This window comes from Halichoerus grypus, chromosome 4 (genome assembly GCF_964656455.1).
Source record: "Halichoerus grypus chromosome 4, mHalGry1.hap1.1, whole genome shotgun sequence".
Lineage (NCBI taxonomy): Eukaryota > Metazoa > Chordata > Mammalia > Carnivora > Phocidae > Halichoerus > Halichoerus grypus.
Window position 1 is genome coordinate 98,000,643 of NC_135715.1, and position 15,654 is coordinate 98,016,296.

The window sequence follows — 15,654 nt, forward strand, 5'->3', positions numbered from 1 at the left end:
ACAAACGCACACATACACTGATTTTCCACATCAAATTACTGTTATCCATGTCTTAGTGTCAATTCTCTGGAAAACTACAGATGAAGGTAAACTTTGTCTAATTCATTTCTCTTTTAACAAGGTCCCCAGATATTTGATGTTACTGTGCTATACCCGGACAACCAGGACTTCCTTGTGCCTCCCCCTTCCCCAAAGCCTGCTCTCTACCCCATGGCACCATACAATTGATTCATTCAGATTCTCTCACAGCTGCTCTCTACTAGAGATAATTAGAAGATCTAAATCAAACATAGATATTCTGGGCTGATAATATTTCAATAAAATGTTCCTTTCAGTCACTGTTTTTATTTTTAACCAAGGATAAAGCTGTCCCAAGTCAAAATTAGAAGGAAAACAAATTTCATCTTAGAAACTTCCAAAAATACTAGACCTAACCATTTATTCTTGGGCAGTAGAACCTCTTTCCCCTTCTCATGAGAAACCTAAATTACTTTCTTAACCTCGCTAGAACTTTTTCAAACCTGTATCTTATATACATATATATTTTAGCTGGACTCCACCGTCTTATCCACTTGACTAACTCCTACTGGTCCTTCACATTGTAGATCAATTGTCACCTCTAATACGAAGACTTCTAAGCTCTCCTTTCACTTATTGACAAAGATTTCTCAGGATTCTACTAGTGCCTGTGTGTACAGCCATCACTACACATCATCTGTTTACTCCATTTGTTCATTTCGTTCTCTGTCCCACCCACTAAATTATAAGCACCTTGAGTCTGAGTACCATGTTTTTATTATTTCTATCACAATGCCCTATCATAGTAATAGGCAAATAATATTTATGCAATAAATGATTCTTGATAGATGAATAATGGAGTGTGTTAAATTCAATCTTAAACTGGGTACTGTAGAAAATAAAATAGAATTGCATAACATGTACCTCCCTTTGATTTCTTTTAGGTGATACAACTCACACATAAGAACAGAGAGTGGCATAAGATACTGTATGATAAAGTGCTAGATTTCTCATCTCTGGATGTTCAAATGTAGGATAAAAAAACATTTTAGATAGGATTAGAAGAAAATATTTTATTATAGAAAAAAATGCCAAAAAAAAGAAAAAAATGCCTTAACTAGAATATGAAGTTGTGACAGATTAGAATAAACAGATAGGACAAGAAAAGACATTCTTTGAAGATGGGAGACTGCATATTTCTAGGTGTTTATAGGAATGGCTTAATATCTGTGCTATAGAGGCCATGCCAAAAAAAAAAAAAAAAAAATGGTAGAAGTTTGGAACATGGCAGCAGTCAGAGAAATGGGGGAGGCCTGATCCCTCATTATCACTTCCTGGCATATGAAAGAGATAATTGTTCCTTCAACTGAAATACCCAGTTCTCAAGAATTCCTCCTGGGGCCGGGTTAATTGTCAATTCTGCCTTAGTACGCAACCTGGGATTTTGAGGCAGGGGCTGGGCTGAATCTTTTAAAATGTGTTTTATCAGGATGAGCAAAACCATAGACTATTATTCAAGATAAAATTTTATAAAGTCAGGGTTCAGATTAAAGATTACAACTGAACAAGAATTCTGCCTTTGGTTTTTAAATAAAGGAGATATGCCCAAAGAAAAGTACCCAAATAGAGTAGACAATTTGGTTAATAAGTCATTGAATTACCAAAAAATTCAATGTTTCAAAGATAGATCTGTTAATATTTAACTTCTAAGGCAAAGACTACCTCCTGTGACCATACCAGAAAAGAAATGCCAGAGAAGTACAGATCCCAGATAGTCCTTCCTAAATGTCCCCTCAGGTGTGGCTAGAAAGAATAATCTTCAAGTACCATAAAGGACATATGGGGAAGAGAAACCAGAAAGGATCCCCAGGCAATCACACAACTGGAAGGGTTTGACTTCCCCTGGAAGCCAATGACTTCTCCTTACTGTCCCTGTCCACAGTATACAATATTTCCCTCAACCAGGGACAAATGTGTGGAGATCCCCCTGTTTCCCTTTCCTACATGGGAATCTTAATTCATGTTTTACTGTTTCCTCACCAGCGTTATGTAATAGGTATCTGAGGAATGGTTAAATATATAGATTTTGCTCATATATTGCAAGATGATGACTGTCAAATCTATACATTATTAAAAGAATGCACATCACAAAGAGACCATAAACTCAGGACCCTAAAATTAGTAGTTGGACATAATTTCAAGTTCTCTACACCTTGAATGACAGAATGCATATGTGATATATGAATTATATCAGATAGGGGAACTTTGGAATATTTTGGGGGGGGGTGTTTTAAATTGGGCAAACAATACTTGACTAAAGCAGCTACAATCTTTCCCTGCTCATGCCCTTCTACCACACAGGTAGGCATGGGACTCAAGATGAAGTAATTCAAGGCCCCAGTGCTATCAACCATAGGATGAGTCTCATGTTAGACATCTGACTCAAGCTGGGCTAATCAGATATATCACCTTAGATTGTCTAATGGGACTAAAAAGGCAAATGCTATCTCTTGGAGTCATGGAGAATGAGAATTAATAGCAACTTAGAAACGGAGATAAGAAATAGGAGGAGTAAATCCTTGGGTTATGTTGTCCTCATTTTTAGTTCTTTAAATCTATAGGTCTATCCTTGTGTTGGCATTCTTTTCTATGATTTTGTGAGGTATCATAGACTCTTACCAATAAATTACTATTTCTTGTTTTGGTCTGCTAGTCGTTGCTGCTTAAAGAAATCCAAACAATAGAGAACATTACATGTGTAGCTCAATCCTTATGACCTTTTAAAGTAACTGTTATTATTTTTGTCTGCAAAACAGATAAGGAAATTGATACTCAGTAAAGTTAGGTAATTTTCCAAAGTCACTTGGCTCAGCAGTTTTAGAACTGATAAATAACCTTTATAATTCTTTGTATTTTTGTGGTGTCAGTTGTTACTTCTCTCTCATTTCTGATTTTATTTGGGTTCTCTTTCTTTCTTTCTTCCTTCCTTCCTTCCTTCCTTCCTTCTTCCTTCTTTCCTTCCTTCCTTCCTTCCTTCCTTTCCTTCTTTTTTCCTCCTTGATTAGTCTGGCTAAGGGTTTGTCAATTTTATTTATCTTTTCAAAGAACTAGTTCTTGGTATCTGATTTTTTCTATTCCTTTTTAAGTCTCTGTATCATTTATTTCTGCTCTGATCTTCTCTTTCCTTCTACTCACCTTAGGCTTTGTTTTACTTTTTCTAGTTCCTTTAGGTGTAAGGTTAGATTGTAATTTGAGCTTCTTCTTGTTTCTTGAGGTAAGCCTGTATTGCTATATATTTCCTTCTTAGAATTGCTTTCACTGTGTCCCACAGATTTTGGACCATTTGTTGTATTTTCATTTTCTTTTGTCTCCATGTATTTTTTTATTTCTTCTTTGAGAAGTAAGGTCTGAGACTATGCTTAGAGAGCATGTCTTTTCCCTGCACATCCTTGTCTTCTGAAGATGAAAAGGAGATGTCGAGGTAGAGAAAGAGAGCAGGGTACATTTGTTCTAGGTGGGAAGAGATGTGCTCGTGTCCTATCCTGGGAACTGTAAATAGCAGTCAAGGAAGAAGATGGAGTGCACTGGGAGGGGCGGCTGCTAGAGTCAATGAGGGGGACAATAGGAAAGAACGTAAGTAAGGGAGAAAAAGACTACATTTACACGTTAGAAAAATAAGAAACAAGTTTGGCAGCAGTGGGGATAATGCACTGGAAGAAGGCAACAGTGTATAAACAAGAGCAGATAGGGGACTTCTACGGTCATGTGGACAAAGAATGGTGGAGTCTAAACTGAAGTGATTGATGGAAAGGACAGAGCCATAGTCAGTAAACTAATTAATAATTAGATATAAGAAGTCAAAGAAGAAGAAACAAGTCAGAAAAGATTTCAATACATTTCTTTGAGCAACCGTGTAGATAATGCTAACATTCACTGAACATGGGAATATAGGAATGATGGGTAGCATTGGGTAAAGAAAGGGCAAGTTCAATTTTGCATCTTTGAATATAGAATATCAAATGGGAAATCCTAACAAGCTGATAGCCGGTTCTGGAGTTCAGAGGGGTTGTCTCATGGTCCAGCCAGAAAAATGAAAGCCATTAGTTACAGTCTAAAAAGAGAAGCCCCCTTTCTAGGAAAAGCATGTCTTAGGTCTATGTTTTCCTATAGCCAGAAGTTATTTATTTAATTATTGGCAAAACAGGGACAAGAAGAGAGAAGCAGAGACCAGGTGGTGATTCTTGAGTCAGCAGCCAAATAAGTAAATCTACTGCAACATGATGAATGGCTTAACATGCAAATCTTGCTATTATCATATGAATTATGGGAGTAGGGAAATCAACAGGCAAGTAGGCAGAGTGAGGAGATTAGCAGGGTGAAGTGAAGAAGGAACCTGGTAAATAATCATATTTCAAAAGTAAGCAGAGGATGAGGAATCCAGGAAAGAGTCAGAGAAAGAATAACTAGAGATTCAGAAGAAGGAAAAACAGAGTATCTGAAAAGAGAAAATAATAACCTGAGTCCGACCATGCAGAGAATTCATGTAAAAGCAAAAACAAAATATGTCCATTTGGTTCAGTCAGTGGGAAATTCCTGCTGACCTTGATAGGTACACTATTTTGTTAGGAGATGTTCACGAGTTAAGAATTCAAACACAATCAGCCATGATCACTTAATGGTTCTCTGTGGGCTTCCTTAGGTAGAGTTGGCTCAATTTTACAAACACATTAAGTATGCTAAAAAAATAACAGTAATTAGTAAAAACTATACTTACGTACATGAATCCAATATGCCAGCACAGGTTTCTCATGATGGAAGAGAGGGCAGGTCCTATTTGTTTCACCTACTGAAAAGGATGATCGTTTTCTATCCAACACCCTCTTTTCCTTTGTGGAACAGGTAACTGAGTGTCTAAAGCAAACTGGACTCCACCAGCAAAATGTGGCGAACAGGAGAACAGAAGCACAGGACCCAGCTGCTGGCACCTGGGTAAGACCAAAGGCTTGCTGGACGTTTGATGTCCTCTAGTGCAGTCAAGTTTCCTACCCAATCAGAGACCTTTAGCAAAGTACTGAGGAAGACGGCCAGCCACCCTGGTGTGTCAGTACTGTGAAAGCAGCCCAGGAGGGGAGAAAGAAAACACTTTCATGTGCTGACCTCATCCTGTTTTCCCCCTTTTGTCTTTGCTTTTGCCTCTGCCTTTTATATTTCTCTCTGTACTACAGGACCCACTTCTTCCCAACCTTTGAACACCATATGAACATGTCACATTGTGAGCCACAGTGAAGTAGCGGTAGAGTGAAATCAACTCCTTGAATTTCTGTTTCTCGTAAAGTGGTCAGAGGGTGAAAGAGAAAGCTCCTTACAGCTCTCTCTCTCTATGTAACCGTCAGGAAGTCAGGAAGGCCCACTTGACTTTTAACTCCCACGGGACCCGGCTCAGGGTTACCTGAAAAATAAAACCCATTAAAGCCAACCTAAAATGGAAATAACCTAAGAAAAATCTTCCCTACTTCAAACATTCTTAAGAGTCTACAGGGTGCTGAGACAAGGATTCTCCCTGTCCAGGGCAGCCAGGCGAGGTCTGGGGCAGCCAGAACCCTTGCAGCTATTATGGCCACAAGTAGCTTCATTATGCAAATATGAGCATTTTGTATTTGTGTCATGATGTAGAAATAGTAGCACTGGTCCCCTCTTACCTAAGCAGTAGGTTTGAACATTTTAAGAGAGGACTTTGGGAAGTGAGAAAATCTGTGAGGTCTAGGAGCATAAATATTGAGAGATAGGATGTCAACCACCCCCATGCGGCCAGTGTTCTGGACTCTCTGCAGGCCAAGGAAACATGGGCAGCAAGCCTAAGATAGGAGAAGAGCTGCATTCTCATGAAAGAGCAGGAAGGAGTCAGTAAACCAGAAACCACGTTAGAACTTTACTCATACTCACTGTCCCTATTAAATTCTTAATTGTAATGCAGGAAGAAACAAAAATGTTTTTTAAAAGACACACTGAGTGTTAAAGAGTTCATCCTTAGAGTATGATGGCCCTGGAAAAAGATTTTATTTCCATCACTTGCTTGTTAAATAGCTCCATGACAGCAGGGACCACTTCTGCTTCTACCTACCCCTCTATGCCTAGTGTTCAGCACAGTACCCACTACATAACAGGTGCTAAATAAATATTTATCAAATAAGTTAAAGAAAATAAATTAAAAAGGAGAACACAAAAATAGGAAGAATGTATCTTACATTGAGGCAGTTGTTTAACAGCTAATAATCTTACTTTCCTCTTCTACAAAATGGGGAAAACTACTGTAGCTCAGTAAGGAGTGTCTAAGAGAATTCAAGGAGAAAGAATATACATACGTGCGCTTATCAGCATGTTTAGTCCATAAGCCACACTCGGTAAATGCTAGCTATTATAGTGATAAACGAAGCTTTAGACATACAGGACCCTTTAGCTTCCCAAATGGAAACCCCAATTAAAGAACCAGAACATTAGTCGTATGTAATCTGGAGAGTGAAGGTGTTTTTGCTACAAGTTGAACAGAGGTGGGGCATGATATGTGCATGCTCTTTGTACTTCATGAAGTTCCACAAGTGACATAAATATTCCCTGGGAAGATGATATCATAAAGAAGGCTAAAATTTCCCAATTTAAATTTTATATAGACTTTTACTTTAAAATTTTGAGGGGGGAGAGTATACTTAATTTTTAAGGGCATATCTAATACTATTTGCAAGCAGAATAATAATAAGAATAAATAACAGCAACAATAACAACCTGGCAACTGTAATTTAGAATTGATTGCTGGGTAAACATCTGGAACTGTGGGCTTATGCAAAGTACAAAAAAACAGTATTTCACAGCTAAATAGTTGAGAGTGCTACCCATCCTGGAAGTATTATGAGATTTAAAAGAAAAACTGGAGGGGCACCTGGGTGTCTCAGTCAGTTAAGCGTCTGCCTTCAGCTCAGGTCATGATCCCAGAGTCCTGGGATCAAGCCCCACATCAGGCTCCCTGCTAAGTGGGGAGCCTGCTTCTCCCTCTCCCTCTGCTGTTCTCCCTGCTTGTGGTCTCTCTCTCTGTCTCTCTTTCTCTGTCAAATATATAAATAAATAAAATGTTTTAAAAAAATAAAAGAAAGAAAAGATCAAAGGTAAACTAAAATATCATGAACCACAGAATCTCAGGGTTGAATGAGTCTCTAAAACCATGTTTCCAAACCCCTGGGAAGAGGAATGCCACTCTGAAATCTTTGCAGGATGACTTTGGCTAGCTGGGAGAATAGGTCTAAAGGTGTCTTACTCTTTCGAGAAAGAAAAGGAGGGAGAGCAAAAGTGAGAAAAACAGAAAGGGAGAGAGAACTAATCCAAGAGTCCTGCTGACTATTCTAGGAAATGTCAATTATGCCATCGTGGAAATGAGTACAACAGGGCCCAGGACTTGAGCCTTCGTTTTCAGCACTTTCACTGTAGAAATGGGACTGGGTGATGGATAAATGCTTTAAGTCATCTCTTCTATGCTCTGCTACTGGCCAAAAACCAGGTCAGCTCTTTGCTCAATTTCTCAGGCTGTCCATAGTTGGAAATAATGTAATCTTCCGTAAGCACTGTAGTGTTGTCTGTTCTTACAATTACAGCAAAATGCCACAGCTCTGTCGCACAACAGAGATTATAACAGGAACATAAAATAAAGAAAATTAATTGTTTCTCATGATAACAATGTTATATGACAAAGAAATAAAAACAGGCTATCTTCTTTCCAAAGCAATTTTGAAACTCTTACACTGAGTCATGCTCAGTCTACTCTGATCTAGCACAGGCTTCATAAAATGTATTCTTTCAGAGCATTGGTTGTTGTTGCTGTTAATGCACAGATATTCCCTGCTGTCGTGGAACAGAGTCAGCCCGCACAGAGCCTCCCTTTTACCATTAGAGGTGATTCTTTTAAAGGGCCTTTCAGAAATCAGGAATGCAGTTATAGCAATAAGCATCTCTGAACTCTATCTTACTGGGGGAACTACTGAAAAGTAATTGTTGTTTTGTTCCTCATGTCAACTTATGAGTCTATCCAGTCCCCATGAAATAGATAAGTACTGTTTCAAGAGCAGAAAATATTGGGGCATCTAGGTGGCTCAGTTGATTAAGCATCTGCCTTCAGCTCAGGTCATGATCCCAACATCCTGGGATTGAGTCCCGCATCAGGCTCCCTGCTCAGTGGAGAGCCTGCTTCTTCTCCCTCTGCCTGCTGCTTCCCCTGCTTGTGCTCTCTCTCTCTCTAATAAATAAATAAAATCTTTTTTTAAAAAAAAAGAGCAGAAAATATCAAGAATCAGAGGAGAAGACTTTACCATGTCCATAAGAAAAAGCAAATGAAGTCCGAAAGCAATTATAGAATGAAAGAGTTCTTACTACACACCAGACTCTTGGTGTGAAAGAATCAAAATGAATCAAGAGAACCACTGCGAATGTGGGATTGATCCATACATTGAACTGTAATGGGATGGGCACTAGGCAGTCTGATGGTGTTTTCCAAAAAGCTGTATCAGAGCAATTCAAAGACTGCAACATGGTTGGCTGATACGACTGAACAGTGGAAAAAGACTACTGAGAAAAAGTAAGATTTAACCTAAGGCTAGCGAAATGGGTAGGCTTGGAATAATTTGGGCAGGATTGGGATGGACATTGGGGAGAAAAACAGCTTAATTCAAGACTAATTATTATGCTCTAAGCACAGAAAAAATATGGAAAGAGACAGAGTCCTTGATTCAGAAACCATGGAATGACTTCTCCTTACGTGAGGGGACTCTACTATGTAGCTGTCAAAATTCATCCCCTCTCCAAGTAACTTCCTTTAATGCTGGGCCCATGTCTTAGTCATATCTGCTTTTCTGGGACCCAGCACAGTGTCTGGTGTATAAGTTAGTTTAATGAAAATGTAGTTGACTAAATGGCCCCCAAATGTATGTTTGAATTGCCTATGTAAACAACCTTTAAGGGAATGGATTTAACAGACTTAAAAAAATCAATTTGTTTTATTTTTTTTTAGGACTATATTCATTGGTACTTTATAATTTTGTACTCTATACTCAAGGAGAATTGTTTCACTGCATTTATATAACCCCTAAACAACAGGTTTGCACTAATGTTTTAACACACATTTTTATTCAGTTGACCACTTATTGTAAGGACTGAAGAAATACATAATTAGCTTTTTTAAAAGAAAGGCAAAATACTGAATTCTTAAATAGTAAGGACTTAAAGAATAAAATCATACTTCTGAGACAGAGTGGATAATGTGGAACCAGAGCGGTGAAAGAACCCATTATTTCAATCTTTCCAGAAAGCTTTTATAACACAGGACCCAGGTGTATAAAACTGGATGAGGTGGTTTTGATGGTAAACACACAGGAGAACAAAAAAGTCAGAAAGTAACCATGGGCTGGAGTGATTACAAAATTATGAAAACCATGAAATAATGTTGCACGAATTTCCCAGAAGACATCAATGGCAGAAACATTGAAAGTTCCTATTAAAACCTGCATGTTATATATATATATGTATATATCCCTCATTTTTATAAGTAGATGCTATTAGTCTTTTTTTTTTTTTTTTTTTTGCCTAGACACTGATGTTACAGTATTGGGAAGATGTCCTCAAATAAAATATAAACCTCAGGAGACAGTTCCTTGAAAATATGCAGTACAGATGCACCAACAGATGTGTCCTAGATAAGAGTGGGCAAACTGATTTCCATCAATTGCATCCTATTTTAAATAGGAGAGGTGTTTATTTTTCAGAAATACCTGTGGAGAATCCTGTCATGACCTGCAGAATCATTTCCCATATCCTACACTTTGTCAGCATATTTCAGTATGTTGAGTTTACTTGGCTAGGGGTTGAGCAGAGGTTCCAGCTCTTGTTCCATGACAGACACAATAACAGAAAGAGATGTGCCTTCTCAGTTCTTAAAAAGAAATTAGGATTGCACAATGTTAGAGTGTGAAGCGTTCTTGCAATCAGCTGGAGAGCTCTAAGGTAAGATTTCATAATCCTTTTTAAAAATGTATTTTTGCAGATGTATCTCCAAGAATTAATTTACGATGCATTATCCAAATTCCTCCTGTTGTCCTAATCATTATTGGAAGTAAGACTGACAGCTTATTCTTCTTCATTCTCACAAACTCAGAAATAAAATATATAGAGACATATGTACACACACACGCACACACCTCTTCATCAACCCAGTAGTAAGTAGTGCTTTCATTTCTGCAATACTACTTAATAATTTACAATCATGAGCTATACTATGTATGTTATTTTGCAGGGGTCATGTGCACAACAGAGCCAACCACCTTCTTCTTTTTTTTTCTTGTAAATAAACTTTTAATGGAGTAAGGCTATGCTCATTTGTTTATATATGGTTTATGGTTGATTTCATGCTATTATAACGGCAGAATTGAGCAGTTGCAACCAAGACCTTATGACTCACAAAGTCTAAAATACTTACTATCTTGCCCTTTATAGACAGTTTGTTGACCCCTAAGCTATAGTCTAACTGCCATAATTCTTCAGGAATTCCTGATCACTTACAGGTGTCAAAGTTGAGTGTTTCTTCATTAAAATGATGCAAGAAGTTTTCCAGAGTCAGAACACCTAGAGTTTTATTTTCAATCTAATTTTGGCAGAGTTGCAGTAAATATCCCTTAATACTATACCACCAATGACATACAGTGTTTCACCATAGAAGAGTAAGTCATATTTACTAATATTTCAATGTCTCAGGTACTGGTAGGTTCTTTTTGGAGTGTGTGTGTATGTGTATGTATATAGTCACAACCACTTAGTGAACTATTATCTCCAATTTACAGATAAGTAAAAAGAGGCTCATATGGTTTATAAAAATTACCTATTGATGTACAACTAGTATGTTGGGAAGCTATGATTTGATTCCAGATTCTCTAGCTTCAAAATCCAAGTTCTTCCTAGTACGGAATAGAGCCTTTCTTTTTTTTATTTATTTATTTTTTTTTAGCTTTCTAGGCAGCTAATTGGGCAAAATGCACAGGCAACTCACATCCTGGATTTCCTCACTTGCCCATGAGTCCTCTAATATTTAGTTCTAAATAAATACTATAATAGAAACAAGAAGAGTCTAAAGAAGAGCAGCTAGTGCCATTAAAATAACAGCAGTGCCTTTTAGAGAACAATTATTCTACTATCATACCAGGTAGAAAAGGAATAATTCCACAGACCATTTATGGTTCTCCCTGGAAGTGTTCTCTGCACTGAAAGCCAAGATGTTTTTTTCACATTGCAACAACAGATCTCAGCTCTGCCTCTCTGTATTTCAATCCTGGCTCCAAGCAAATAAAATTTAGAATTCTCATTTGAGGTGTTCACAAGTAAAATGCTTTGAAACAACTACCCTGCATTAGAGTTTCATGAACCACTGGGGTGTAATCAGATCGTGTTTGAAAACCACATTCCAGCTCTGTGTACAAGATTACTATGGCCATGGCTCCTCATAAAATCTGTGCTCTAAAGCAAAATGAAGGTCTCAAATTGTTTGAGGATACAAATGGGTTTCTAGTCAGAAACAACCTGCTGAGAAAAGACTTCTTTTAAAGAGATGCATCCAGGTGACTGATCCAAATGAAAATGTAAGGAACTGCCTAAATGACTACTTTTATCCTGCAGAGTTAATTTCCTTAGGAATCATATCATCATCATAATAAATTTGAGAGCAAAAGTAGATAAGAAAAGGGAATTACCATGTTACTATTGTCTAGCCCAAATTATAGAAAGTTTGCTAGTAATGTTTAATGAATTTTCTGCATGGGTATTTAATAGTTATTAATTCCACCAATATTTACTGAGCTTACTGAGTGTGCATCATTGTGTGATGCCTGAAGTTTCAAACATTAGAAAAAATGCTGTTTCAAATATTTAAAAAGAATAAACCCCAAGGGCCTGTATCTAGTAGAGAACTTCCATAAATAATAATTACAATCCATGAGCAGAAATGAAATAAAGGCAGGGGAGAGGAGAAGAGAGGAGAAAGAACCATTCTCCAGCACACATGCAGACATTGGTGAACCAACACATCTTTAGCTGGTGAAGTAGGGGAATCCAGGGTTAGTATAGTTCTAAACTTTTCCCATAGCTGTAACAAATAACTCCTATGGGAATATAAGGCTAGTATGAAAACAATTTTCAGGAAAAATGAAACAAAATGACAATAATAACAAAAAACTATTCAGATATTTGGAAAATGGACCTAATCTAGAAATAGCAAGACAAACACAGGCTTTAGGATATATTCATGGCTTTACCATAAATGAGAAGTTAGACATCACTGAATCATGTCTGATTTTTTTAAATCTTCATGGCAACTAGTTGGAAGTGAAAAAGTATTCCCTATCATTGTAAAAAAGCCATTTGTTTAATTCTCACTCTTAAGCACAAGGGCTTAGAAAGTAAAATGATAACTGACTACAACAAAAACCTAATCAGTATAATGTGATTCATTTATCATGGTAAAGTTTATTATAAATGTTAAAATACAAGAAGTCAAACATTCCATACCTTTTATTTTAGGAAGCTTTCACTTTATAAATCACATGTAAAAATACTGGTGGTTGGGTGTGCCTTTTGCAAAATGTTACTTTACCTTCCTCACATAAATAACCACTCTCATGAATCTCAATCAGGCTAGAGTTATTGCAGTGATCATCAGATTAAACACGCTTTCATTTGCTCCAAAATAAAAACAGATCTATTTTAGCACAATATGTTACAAATTCATCTATTGTATTCCAAATTGTTATCTGCAGTTTATATAGAACAAACACTATACTCCTTTAACTGTATTGATTCACTAAGAAGACAAACACTGTCATCATCACTTAGCAGCTATTAACTGCGGGCAGGTTTTTAACCCTTGATTTTCAGTTTTTTCATCTGTACAGTGTAGACACTAATTTAGTGGCTTATGAGGACTGAGAGGCATAACCTACACATGTGGTCACCAGCATAATACCCAGCACAGAATAGGAGATCAATAAAAGTTATTTTTCCATTAGAAAAGACACTATGAGATCCATTTCAACCCTCAAGTAACTGATCATTTATTTCCTTGACTTTATTCATCCAAAAATAAAGATGGAGGTTAACTGTCATTTTCCCTACGAGAAGTTCAAATCCAGTAAGTATAAAAGGACTTGAATACAGAAGGGCAATATGTACAATAACAAATGTGCAGTAACAACTCTATATTTGGCTTTTTGCTTATGTATTCCAGAATGATGGTAATAATTAGTACTCTTGCCCAGACAGCTATCTTCAGTGTGCAATATGTAGGGTGGGATAAAGTTCAAACATTCACCTTTGATCATTACCCAAAAACCAAGCTGAGAAGTCCGGCTGAAGGAGGTGGTGGGGGAAGATAAGCCAGAGCAAGATAACATTGTTTAATTAGATGACAGACTCTAAGACTCTAAGCTGACAGACTGGGACCACACTAAGATGAGTATAAAATCTTGTCCTGCCAATTCAAACTGTGGCCTTGAGCAAAATACCTTTCTCTCTGAGCCTCAGTTAAGTGGGTTTCATAAACAAGGTCATGTGTTTGATGTTTGGTATTTAAAGCGTTCTGTCCATGAAAGGTCCTGAATACATAGTAATTATAATTTTCAATTGTATATAATTAAAGGGAAGGTTATAATGGATCAATTTCAAGAGAATGATCCATTCTGCAGGATCTAGTCCTAAGAGAGAGATATATACATATAGATAGCCTGGAGCTTTCTGACTCAAATTTTGGTCCAGTTTAACAGCATTGGCAAAACCAGCAAGCTTGGTGGGAATGCTGCATCTTAGGCCTCGTTTCAGTCATATGAGTTAGAAACTTATCAGGAATTTTAGCAAGATCCTTAGATAATTTGGATACACAATGAACTTACAAAAGCACTGATATAAAGATGTTTTTAATGGTAATTGTTCTATGAGTTATGGCTATGACAGTGTGTTTGTATGTGTGTATGTATAAATAATTATATATAAAATGTCATATACCAGTGCACCAATATTTGAGTAGTTGTTTTGAAATCCTTTATAATCAGTTGTGCTTTCCATAAAATATGTAAAGTTGGCATGCTAAGTAGCTTTAGTTATCTGCAGAAGTAGCCAGTGTCTTATGGAGAGTTAAAAATGCTTGATGAGCATGGTTTTGGGAGGGGGAGGAGCAAGATGGCAGAGGAGTAGGAGACCTAAATTTCGTCTGTTCCCAGGAATTCAGCTGGATAGGGATCAAACCATTCTGAACACCTACGAAATCAACAGGAGATCGAAGAAAAGAATAGCAGCAACTTTCTGAACAGAAAAGCGACCACTTTCTGGAAGGTAGGACGTGCAGAGAAGTGAATCCGAGGCGATATTCGGGAAGATAGATGGCGGCGGAGGGGGCCTCCGTCAGCCGCTACCAGCAAGTGATAGAGCAGCGGAGCACAAAATTGGAAATTTTAGAAGTCTGCTCTGCTGAGGGATGTGTCTCCAGTGACTAAGCGGGGGGTGGAACCCTCGCTGGGACAGTGTGGTCTCAGGACCCTCAGGGTCACAGAAAGACCGGGGGTGCCTGAGTGTGGCAGAGCTCCCAGCTATTGGAGGGGGGAAGCCGGCTGCAGAGACGGAGCCGAGGCGCGGGCTCTAGGCTCGGGGTTGCCATAAACCGTGATCCGGGCACAGTCGGGCCACTGCTCCTCCAGCAGGGACCCAACAAGCGGCAGATCCGGGGGGGCCCCCCTTCCTACCCCGGGAGGAGCGGCTCGGGAGCACACCGCAGGGATCTGCTGGGTTTGGAGACTCCACACGGGGTTGGGTGCCAGAGATAGAAATGCTCGGTCACAGGCCGGGTGAGCACGGAGTGCAGCCGGAGACTGGGGAGATGGGAGTGACTGACTGCTTTTCTCTGGGGGCACACTGAGGAGCGGGGCCCCAAGTTCTCAGCTCCTCCGGGGCGGAGATTGGGAGGCCGCCATTTTCACTCTCGTCCTCCAAAGCTGTACGGAAAGCTTGGAACAAAAGCTCCTGAGAGCAAACCCGAGCAAATTACTTAGCCCAGACCTGGCAAGGGCGGGGCAATTCTGCCTCCGGCAAAGACATTTGGGAACCACGGCAACAGGCCCAAAGAAATACAAACAATTAAGAGAACATATTATGAGCAACTATATACCAGCAAATGAGATAATCTGGAAGAAATGGATGCATTCCTAGAGATATATCAACTACCAAAACTGAACCAGGAAGAAATAGAAAACCTGAACAGACCTATAACCACTAAGGAAATTGAAGCAGTCATCAAAAATCTCCCAAAAAACAAAAGCCCGGGGCCAGATGGCTTCCCAGGGGAATTCTACCAAACATTTAAAGAAGAATTAATACCTATTCTTTTGAAACTGTTCCAAGAAATAGAAATGGAAGGAAAACTTCCAAACTCATTCCATGAGGCCAGCATTACCTTGATCCCAAAACCAGACAAAGACCCCATCAAAAAGGAGAATTACTGACCAATATCCCTGATTAACATGGATGCAAAAATTCTCACCAAAATACTAGCCAATAGGATCCAACAGTACA

At 38.4% G+C, this 15,654-nt stretch overlaps 1 protein-coding gene and 1 pseudogene across 2 annotated transcripts in view; both read right to left on the reverse strand.

Annotated features, from left to right (window-relative positions):
• DPP10 (dipeptidyl peptidase like 10) overlaps positions 1 to 15,654 on the reverse strand; it is a 1,380,361-nt gene that overhangs the window by 1,103,030 nt on the left and 261,677 nt on the right. The gene's annotated exons all lie outside the window — the stretch shown is intronic.
• The window catches only part of LOC118553881 (nucleophosmin pseudogene), a 28,756-nt pseudogene continuing 20,638 nt past the window's right edge, over positions 7,537 to 15,654 (reverse strand).